At 45.6% G+C, this 8,094-nt stretch overlaps 1 long non-coding RNA gene across 1 annotated transcript; it reads left to right on the top strand.

The window, feature by feature from the left end:
- The first annotated feature begins 5,006 nt into the window (after nt 1-5,006).
- On the top strand, nt 5,007-6,525 carry LOC136562668 (uncharacterized). The gene is made up of 2 exons (XR_010784543.1): nt 5,007-5,196; nt 5,769-6,525. It is a non-coding gene; the product is annotated as an uncharacterized lncRNA (long non-coding RNA).
- Nucleotides 6,526-8,094: the final 1,569 nt, after the last annotated feature.

Here is an 8,094-nt window from a genome sequence, read left to right as displayed (position 1 = left end):
TGAAAGCATGTACATGAAAATGTTCTCTTTTTCAAAACTGAAGGGGAACTTGCTGAATTACCTGTAGATGCAAAAGGAGCAAATATGCAGCAGCAATTCCTTGTTACATCAGTTATTCATTATTATTATTATTATTATATCATACTTGTGTCATTCAGGTGGAAAGTATTATGAGACCTTTTTTTTATATTTTGTATTTGCTATTACAATGTTTTCCAGAGAAGCTGTGGCTGCCCCACCCCTGGAATTGTCCAAGGCTGGGCTGGACGGAGCTTGGACCAACCTGAGATAGTGGAGGGTGGAACTGGATGAGCTTTAATGTCCCTTCCCAAACCATTGGGGTGTTACCCTCATCCAGCCTTTTCACCCTGGAGAACAGCTAATTCTGAGGTCTTCATCTGATTGATGAAGGAGAAAGTGATTATGAGACATAGAATGATTAAAAAAGGGGGTTGTGAGAAAGAAATGCAGTTTCCAGCTGCCCAGACTGAAGTTTAGGTGCTAATAAAAGCTGCAGATGTGTAAATGCTTCCTTTCTATCAACACAAACAGCTACAATAAAAGCTGTCAGAGGGTGGTCAGCTGGGAAGTCTTAGCCCTACACAACACATTCAAGTTTTAAGAAGAAAATTAATGTGCCACTTTAACATCTCAGTGAAATTTTTTTTTAATGTATATAGATATAGAAATAAATTTCTGCATTAATGGCCATGGTAACAAATTTCACACAGTGAATGTAGGCCTATTTTATTATTATGTGAACAAAACCAATCATGATCTCTGGAAAACATACAATTCTTGATAATTGACTTAGTTTTTGATAATTTCCTTTCTGTATAAAGGTGAACAGATTAATTAATGAGTGCTCGATGATCACCCTTCAAATGTCTTTAGAAAAAGAGATTGTTAACAATCTTATAATTATTTCTATAAACAATAGAAGATGTTCTCTAAAATAACTAGAAAATCTAGTCTGATTGGGTGTTTTTATTAGAAAGTGTTTCATTTACAGGAAGAAGGAGCAGTAGCCATTACAGGTCGCTGTTGACCTCTTGTGGTCCCATTCTGTGGTTACAGCAAAACCCTAAGGCCAGCCAGGAGCTGGACATCGATGTTCCTTGTGGGTCCCCTCCAAATCAGGATATTCTATGATTCTGTAACTGTCTGAGAGCCAGGAGATCCCTGGAATTCTCCCCTAAACCTTAAAAAGAACAAACCCAAGATTATTTCTGCACCATATAAATGGAGTCTAGATCAAATGGAATATAAATCAAAGGATTGTTTAGAACAGCTTCTTTCCTGTTGAAGGGCCTAAATGCTGATTTATCAATTATTAATTATCAATTAATTTATCAATTACCAATTCTTAACAATTGTGTTTAAATTTATTCAATACTAAAACAAAAAGGACTTTCCCTGCCAGCAGCCAGCTCTTCCTTTTCCAAAGTAGAAAAGAACAAAAATTATTAAAAAAACAAAAACAATTGAAAAGGATACAATGCAACACGATGTTCTTCTTCCCTATTAAGTATTCAGCTAACCACGAAGTAACAATTAGCAGCAGGAGAAAAGGCAATCAGCGATGTGCAGTGTAATTACTGTGCCCCAGGTCTCATCTGGAGAGAGTGAATGCAGCAGGGATTGGTGAATCTGCAATGGATGCAGCAGGGATTGGTGCACTGCTTCCAGCAGCCTGACTGGAGTTCTGCTGGGTCAACTTATTTACACAGCAGTCTTCACCCCAGCAGGCAGACAAACACTGAAAATTCATTATTTACTTATCACTGGTTTTAATATTGTGTTAGATTATGTTCATCTCTTGAAACAAAGCTTGTGAGGGTCAGTGCTTTGTTTTGGAGGGGAAAGGGGAGAGGAAGAAGGTGAGAAATAAAAGAAAGAAGATCCAGATTACTTTCAGCACTGATAAATCAGCATTTAGGCCCCTCCACAGGAAAGAAGCTGTTCTAAACAATCATTCCCTCTGGAAGATCTACAAGCTCTTAACTTTCTGTGCTAGTGAAAGATTATCTCATAAAAATTCAATCTCTATATTCAAGTGAAAAAAAAATGTTTAGAAATTCATCCTGGCATATTATCTGCTTTCTCATAAAGCAAACCAAACCCAAACATGTTAATAAACAGCTGAAAGAAAGCAGCATAGTTCTAATTGTAACTAAAAAAAATAAACAGAGCAGAACCCCCTCCATCTCAATGACAGCAATTGGAATATTATCAAGAAAGCAAAATTCTGTTGAGTTACACATATTTGTGAAGAAGATTTAAATTTGCACTTTTATGCTAAGCAGGAACAAGGACAACTGTAGGTGATCTCACGGGGTTTTTCCTCCCTGAAATTTCATATTCCTCCTGCCTATAAAGATAGAAGGAATCCAATATTTCCCAGCATGAAACATAGGCATTGCTCTAAAAGCAAAGAAATATTCTATACAATTGCTAAGTAAAAAAAAAAAAAATTAGTTAAAAATGAATAGATGCTGTTTTGTCTGCTATCCCTATTTTATCTTCTGGCACGTGTCACATTTCCTCTGGTCCACCACAATTCCAGCAGCCACACAGCTCCTGGTTCAACCATCTGTGATGTCTCTGCCACTCCAGGCTGCAGAACAGCCCCCAGCTGGTTTTCCCTGGCTGGGAGGGTGAATGGGCAAACAGGAGCCCTGTCCTGAGGAAATGAACACAATCTGAAGGTGACTGCAGAAAACTGAGCTGCTAATCCACAGAAATGCCACGAGGTGGCAAGTTAGGATTGCATTAAACCCTTGTACTCTCACAACAGCAGCGAGGGAAAAATCAGACTGCAATCACTGGGATGGGAAAGGTGCATTCATAAGAAACATTTATGCAATCTAATGTTCTTATCAAAAACAAAAAGAGTTTTGAAAAATAACAATAGCTTGGGAATTATTTCCTTTCTCTGTCTTTAAACTTAGCAGGATTCTCTCACACACTTCTGCATGGAAAGGGTTGTCAGGCCCTGGAACAGCCTTCCAGGGAGGGGGTGAAGTCTCCATCCCTGGAACTGTTCAAAATCCATGTGGGAATGGCAGCTGAGGACACGGTTTAGGGGTGAGCATGGTGACAGTGCTGATGCTTGGTGATCCTAGAGACCTTTCCCAAACTTAATGATTCTATAATTCTATTTTCCTCGCTGGTTTATGTTTTGTTTTCAACAATAGCAAAAATAAAGAGCATCATATCACAGGTTTTAAATATGTAACTGCAAAATATATATATGACTGTTCACTTCCAGTGAAATGGACCCAGAACTACACAATTCAAATGCAAGTAAATGTTTTTTTCTTGGGGACCAAGCCAGGGTAGCTGTGGGAATAGGTGCCAGGAACTGTTCAGTATCTGCATGCACACATTTGTACCTGAGGGTATGGAGGATCTCCACTCTACACCAGAATGGCTCCAGTGCCAGAAATCCCATGACTTTCCTGGTACTCTGCATTTTGCACACAATGTTTGTGCCTTGGATTGATGAAGGGAACCACAGGAGCCCTCCCAGCTCCTCACTGGGAGCAGGACAGCTCCTGAGTGCCACTCCACCACCAGGAGCTCATGAGTTATTGTTAAATGTGAATTCATCCTATTAACAGCACGGTGTCACTTGAAAACTGTCTTCTTGAGAAAACAGAAGAGATCAAAACTGCTCTTCCAGGCTCTATTCCCTTTGCTCTGCCATGAAGATTCTTTGCTTGGTATTTCTCCTGTTTTCCAGAAAGGTGAAGCTCTGAAGCACCTGGTGCAGGTGACCTTTGGGCCCGAGGAGTGACCCATGTCTCCCTCCTATCCCAGTCTCTCTCCTATCCAAGTCTCCCCCCTTCCCAGTTTCCCCCATTCCCATTTTTCTGCAGTCCCAGTTGCCCCCTTCCCAGTCTCTCCTCCTTCCCAGTTGCCCCATTCCCAGTCTCCCCCCATTCCCAGTCTCTCCTCCTTCCCAGTTTTCCCCCACTCCCAGTCTCCCCCTATTCCCAGTTTCCCCCCACTCCCAGTCTCCCCCATTCCCAGTCTCCCCCATTCCCAGTCTCCCCCCATTCCCAGTCTCCCCATTCCCAGTTCCCCCATTCCCAGTTTCCCCCATTCCGTTTCCCCATTCCCAGTTTCCCCATTCCCAGTCTCTCCCCATTCCCAGTTTCCCCATTCCCAGTTTCCCATTCCCAGTTTCCCCCGTTCCCAGTTTCCCCATTCCCAGTTTCCCCATTCCCAGTCTCTCCCCATTCCCAGTTTCCCATTCCCAGTTTCCCCCGTTCCCAATCTCCCCCCATTCCCAGTTCCCCATTCCCAGTTTCCCCATTCCCAGTTTCCCCCATTCCCAGTCTCTCCCCATTCCCAGTTCCCCCATTCCCAGTTTCCCCCATTCCCAGTCTCTCCCCATTCCCAGTTTCCCCATTCCCAGTTTCCCCCATTCCAGTCTCTCCCCATTCCCAGTTTCCCCATTCCCAGTTCCCCCATTCCCAGTTTCCCCCATTCCCAGTTTCCCCCATTCCCAGTTCCCCATTCCCAGTTTCCCCCATTCCCAGTTTCCCCCATTCCCAGTTCCCCATTCCCAGTTCCCCATTCCCAGTTTCCCCCATTCCCAGTTTCCCCATTCCCAGTTCCCCCATTCCCAGTTTCCCCATTCCCAGTCTCTCCCCATTCCCAATTCCTCCATTCCCAGTTTCCCCCATTCCCAGTCTCCCCTATTCCCAGTTTCTCCATTCCCAGTCTCTCCCCATTCCCAATTCCTCCATTCCCAGTCTCTCCCCATTCCCAGTTTCCCCATTCCCAGTTCCCCATTCCCACTTTCCCCCATTCCCAGTTTCCCCGCCTCAGGCCCCTCAGTCCTGGCCCCGCAGCGCCCCCTGGCGGCCCGCGGCTCACAGCCCCGCCCCCTCACCGCCTAGCCCCGCCCCTCGCCCCCGCCTCCGCCGCTGATTGGTGGGAGCGGCCGAGGGGCGGGCAGAGGCCGCGGCTCCGCAGTTATTGAGGGGCGGGCGGGGTCCGTGCCAAGATGGTGGCCGGGCAGGCGTTAGGGTCCGAAACCGAGCCGGCACCGGAGCGGCGGGGTTGAGGGTCCTGCGCACTTCGCCCTCTCCTTTTCAGCCCTGGAGGAGGCGGGCAGCTCCGGCATCCTCCGCCTCACCGGCATGCAGCTGCGCGACGAGCCCAGCAGCGAGAGCGCGGCAGCAGGTGAGGGGGCTCCGGCAGTGACGGGGCTGCGGGGCCGCTGGGACGGGCGGTGCGGGGCCGCGCCGTGAGGGGAGGCAGCGGAGGTGGTGAGGCCCTGTGGCGGCACGGAGAGCTGCGGGGTGACACGGGAGCGGCCGGTGCCCGCTGTGCGAGGGCAATGGGGGCAGCAGGGGCGGGCTCCCCCTCTCCGTGTGTAGGATGGGGGCTACGGCCTGTGCCCGGAGCGGGGTGTGCAGCGTGAGGGGAGCTCCGAGCTGAGGTGGGGTCGGACCTGCAGGGTGTGGGATCCCTTGCCATGAAGCTGTCCCGGTCTGTCCTTCTCAGCTCAGCAGGAATACGATCCAAGTGCGGATGTGAGGGATGTGTGACGGTAAAAGTAAACCCTGGCCAGCTGCACAAGCAGGGCAAAGTAAAGCCACCCCATACAGTAGGAAAGCCCAAATGAGTAAATTTTTTGATAACGTGCACAGAAAGAGCTCTTCATGTAACACCAAATGAAATTCTGAGAAAAGGAATCGTTCCTGAGTGCTAGTTTTTAAGTAACTTTTTTTTCCAAATATATTTCCTAACAGATGGATGCTCGTGGAGAAGGGAAGATGCCAGGGATAAGAAGATCACTGTTGAAGCAGGGCACGCTGCAAACATGACGTGCTCTTTCATGCTTGAAGCTGGATAAATCTCCCTGCCTCAGCAGGTGGAAAGTGAAACCCAGGCCTGGAGCAATTCCAGTGGTTAATCCCCAGGCAGTGCTCCCCACTGCTCAGAAGCTCATGGCACTTCTGGGCTTTGCCCTCTTGGTTTTGGTGATCTCAGTACCACATTTTACACTCAAATGTGGTCCAAAGAGCCCTGGGGCAGCTCAGAATCCTGCTCAGGTCCAAAGAGCCCTGGGGCAGCTCAGAATCCTGCTCCACGTTCCTTGCTGGCATTTCTTGTCTGGATGGTTTGGTTTAACTTGATGCCTTATGCCCAAATGCTATTCCTTACTGCTGCTCTTGCTGAGGACACTCAGTAGGCTGGAGCAGAGAAGGATGGGATTGCAAGGGGCTTCTTTCCAACCTGGGAAGACACAAGGACCCTGATGAGCCAGTGTGCCCAGTGCCTGGCAGTCTGCCTTTGTCACAGCTCCAGGGGCACAGACTGCTCCTGCAGCCCCTCCCTCTCTGCCTGTCCCCTGCCCCTGGGATCTGTATTTCCTGAAAATAAATGGAATTTCACCCTTCAAATGTTTACTTCAAAGTGATAGAGGAAAAGCTTAATAAAAATGCCAAGGTCACATTTTCTTTGCCTCCTCAAATAAAATGACAGATCCAATATCTGCATTATTTACTAAGAGTGTGAACTTGTTTTCTTTTTAGGAGCTTTCTAATTTATCTGAGTGCTGTTTTTCTTGCACTGCACAAGCACATGGCTGCTGCCACTCCTCAGAGCCTGTGGGCAGCAGCTCTCTGGGATCAGTAGTTATTTATTGTCTTGGCTAAAGATGCCCTCTCACTGCAGAAATAGCTCTGTGAGTGCTTCTCTCTTGGCAAACATTGTATTCTGACAAAAGCCTCAGTGTTTTGCAGAAAAATCCCTTTAATAATAATATTATAATAATACTTTAAATAATACTTAAAAAATAATACTTAAAAAATAATACTTTATAATACTTTAAAAAAGCAAATTTTGATGGAGATGACATTTCATGCAGCAGATCGCTTTGGTTTGTAGGTAAAAGCTGGTGGAACAGAGTGTGTGATCACTTGGTGTTAAAAAAATCCCCTCAAAAATATCATGTTTGGCAAAAATGGCAAATTAGCTGCAATAACTGAGGTATCAAAGACAGTTACTGATGGGGTAATTTGGGTTATTTAAGTCTGTTCTGGGAAAATGAGGATTAGGAAGAGGCATAATTAAAATATGCAAAGCCGAAGGGGAATAGAGAATAGATATTAAGTCACTTTAAATTAGTAATTCATGGGAGGGTGGAAGGGAGAGAAATGGATGAAATTATGCTCTGAAAGGGCCCTGATATTCCATTGTTGCAGAGAGAAAAGCTATTCAGAGCCTGAGCACATCTTCTGTGCACACAGAAATTGGAGAGGAGGATTGAAGAGCTGTCTGTCCACTGAGGGAGCTGATCCTGCAGGGTTCCCTCACATCCAAGGGAATATGTTTTTGTAGGGGCATCAGGGCTTTTCCAAGCTCTGTTTTCTGTACATTGACAGCAGAGCTACAGGAGCTGGACCAGCCAGGAGAGTCCTTAGCACCTCAGTGTTAGGATTGTGAGAGGCAGAGCCTTTCCCCCACACCCTGATGTGCTGAAAATTAATTCCATCAGGGTGGGGTTTACCCTCTAATCTCACAGCAGAGACCATTTCAGCAAGATGTTTTTGTTACTGAGCATCAAAAGTCCAGTGTTTTGTCTACCAGTGGAGAAGAGTTTTGTAATGGAATCAAAGAATCATCAGGAAAATGACTTTTGTCACAGTTATATTTTCTGGAAAAATCCCTTTGCTCCTGGGAAGCTGAGAAGCCTCAGAGAAAAAGGAAAATTATATTATCTCATTGCTTCTCCTGTGTTTTGCTCGTGTGGAATGTGTTTGGAGATTTTTTTATCCAACAGGTTATTGTTTCATTGGATTCTGGTGAGTTATTTTCACTCACTGGCCAATCAGGGCCAAGCTGTGGCGGGGCTCTGGAAAGAGTCATGAGTTTTCATTATTATCTTTTTAGCCTTGTGTAAGTATCCTTTCTGTATTCTTTAGTATAGTTTAGTTTAGTATTCTTTAATATAGTATAGTATAATTAAATAATGAATTAGCCTTCTAAGAACATGGAGTCAGATTCATCATTCCTTCCTTCATCTGGAAACCCTGCAAATACAACAGAGTTTAGCCTTAAATTTTTACTCCA

The sequence above is a fragment of the Molothrus aeneus genome, chromosome 14 (assembly GCF_037042795.1).
Source record: "Molothrus aeneus isolate 106 chromosome 14, BPBGC_Maene_1.0, whole genome shotgun sequence".
NCBI lineage: Eukaryota > Metazoa > Chordata > Aves > Passeriformes > Icteridae > Molothrus > Molothrus aeneus.
Note: the sequence above shows the minus strand (reverse complement) of the source record. Positions and strands in the feature narration are given on the sequence as shown.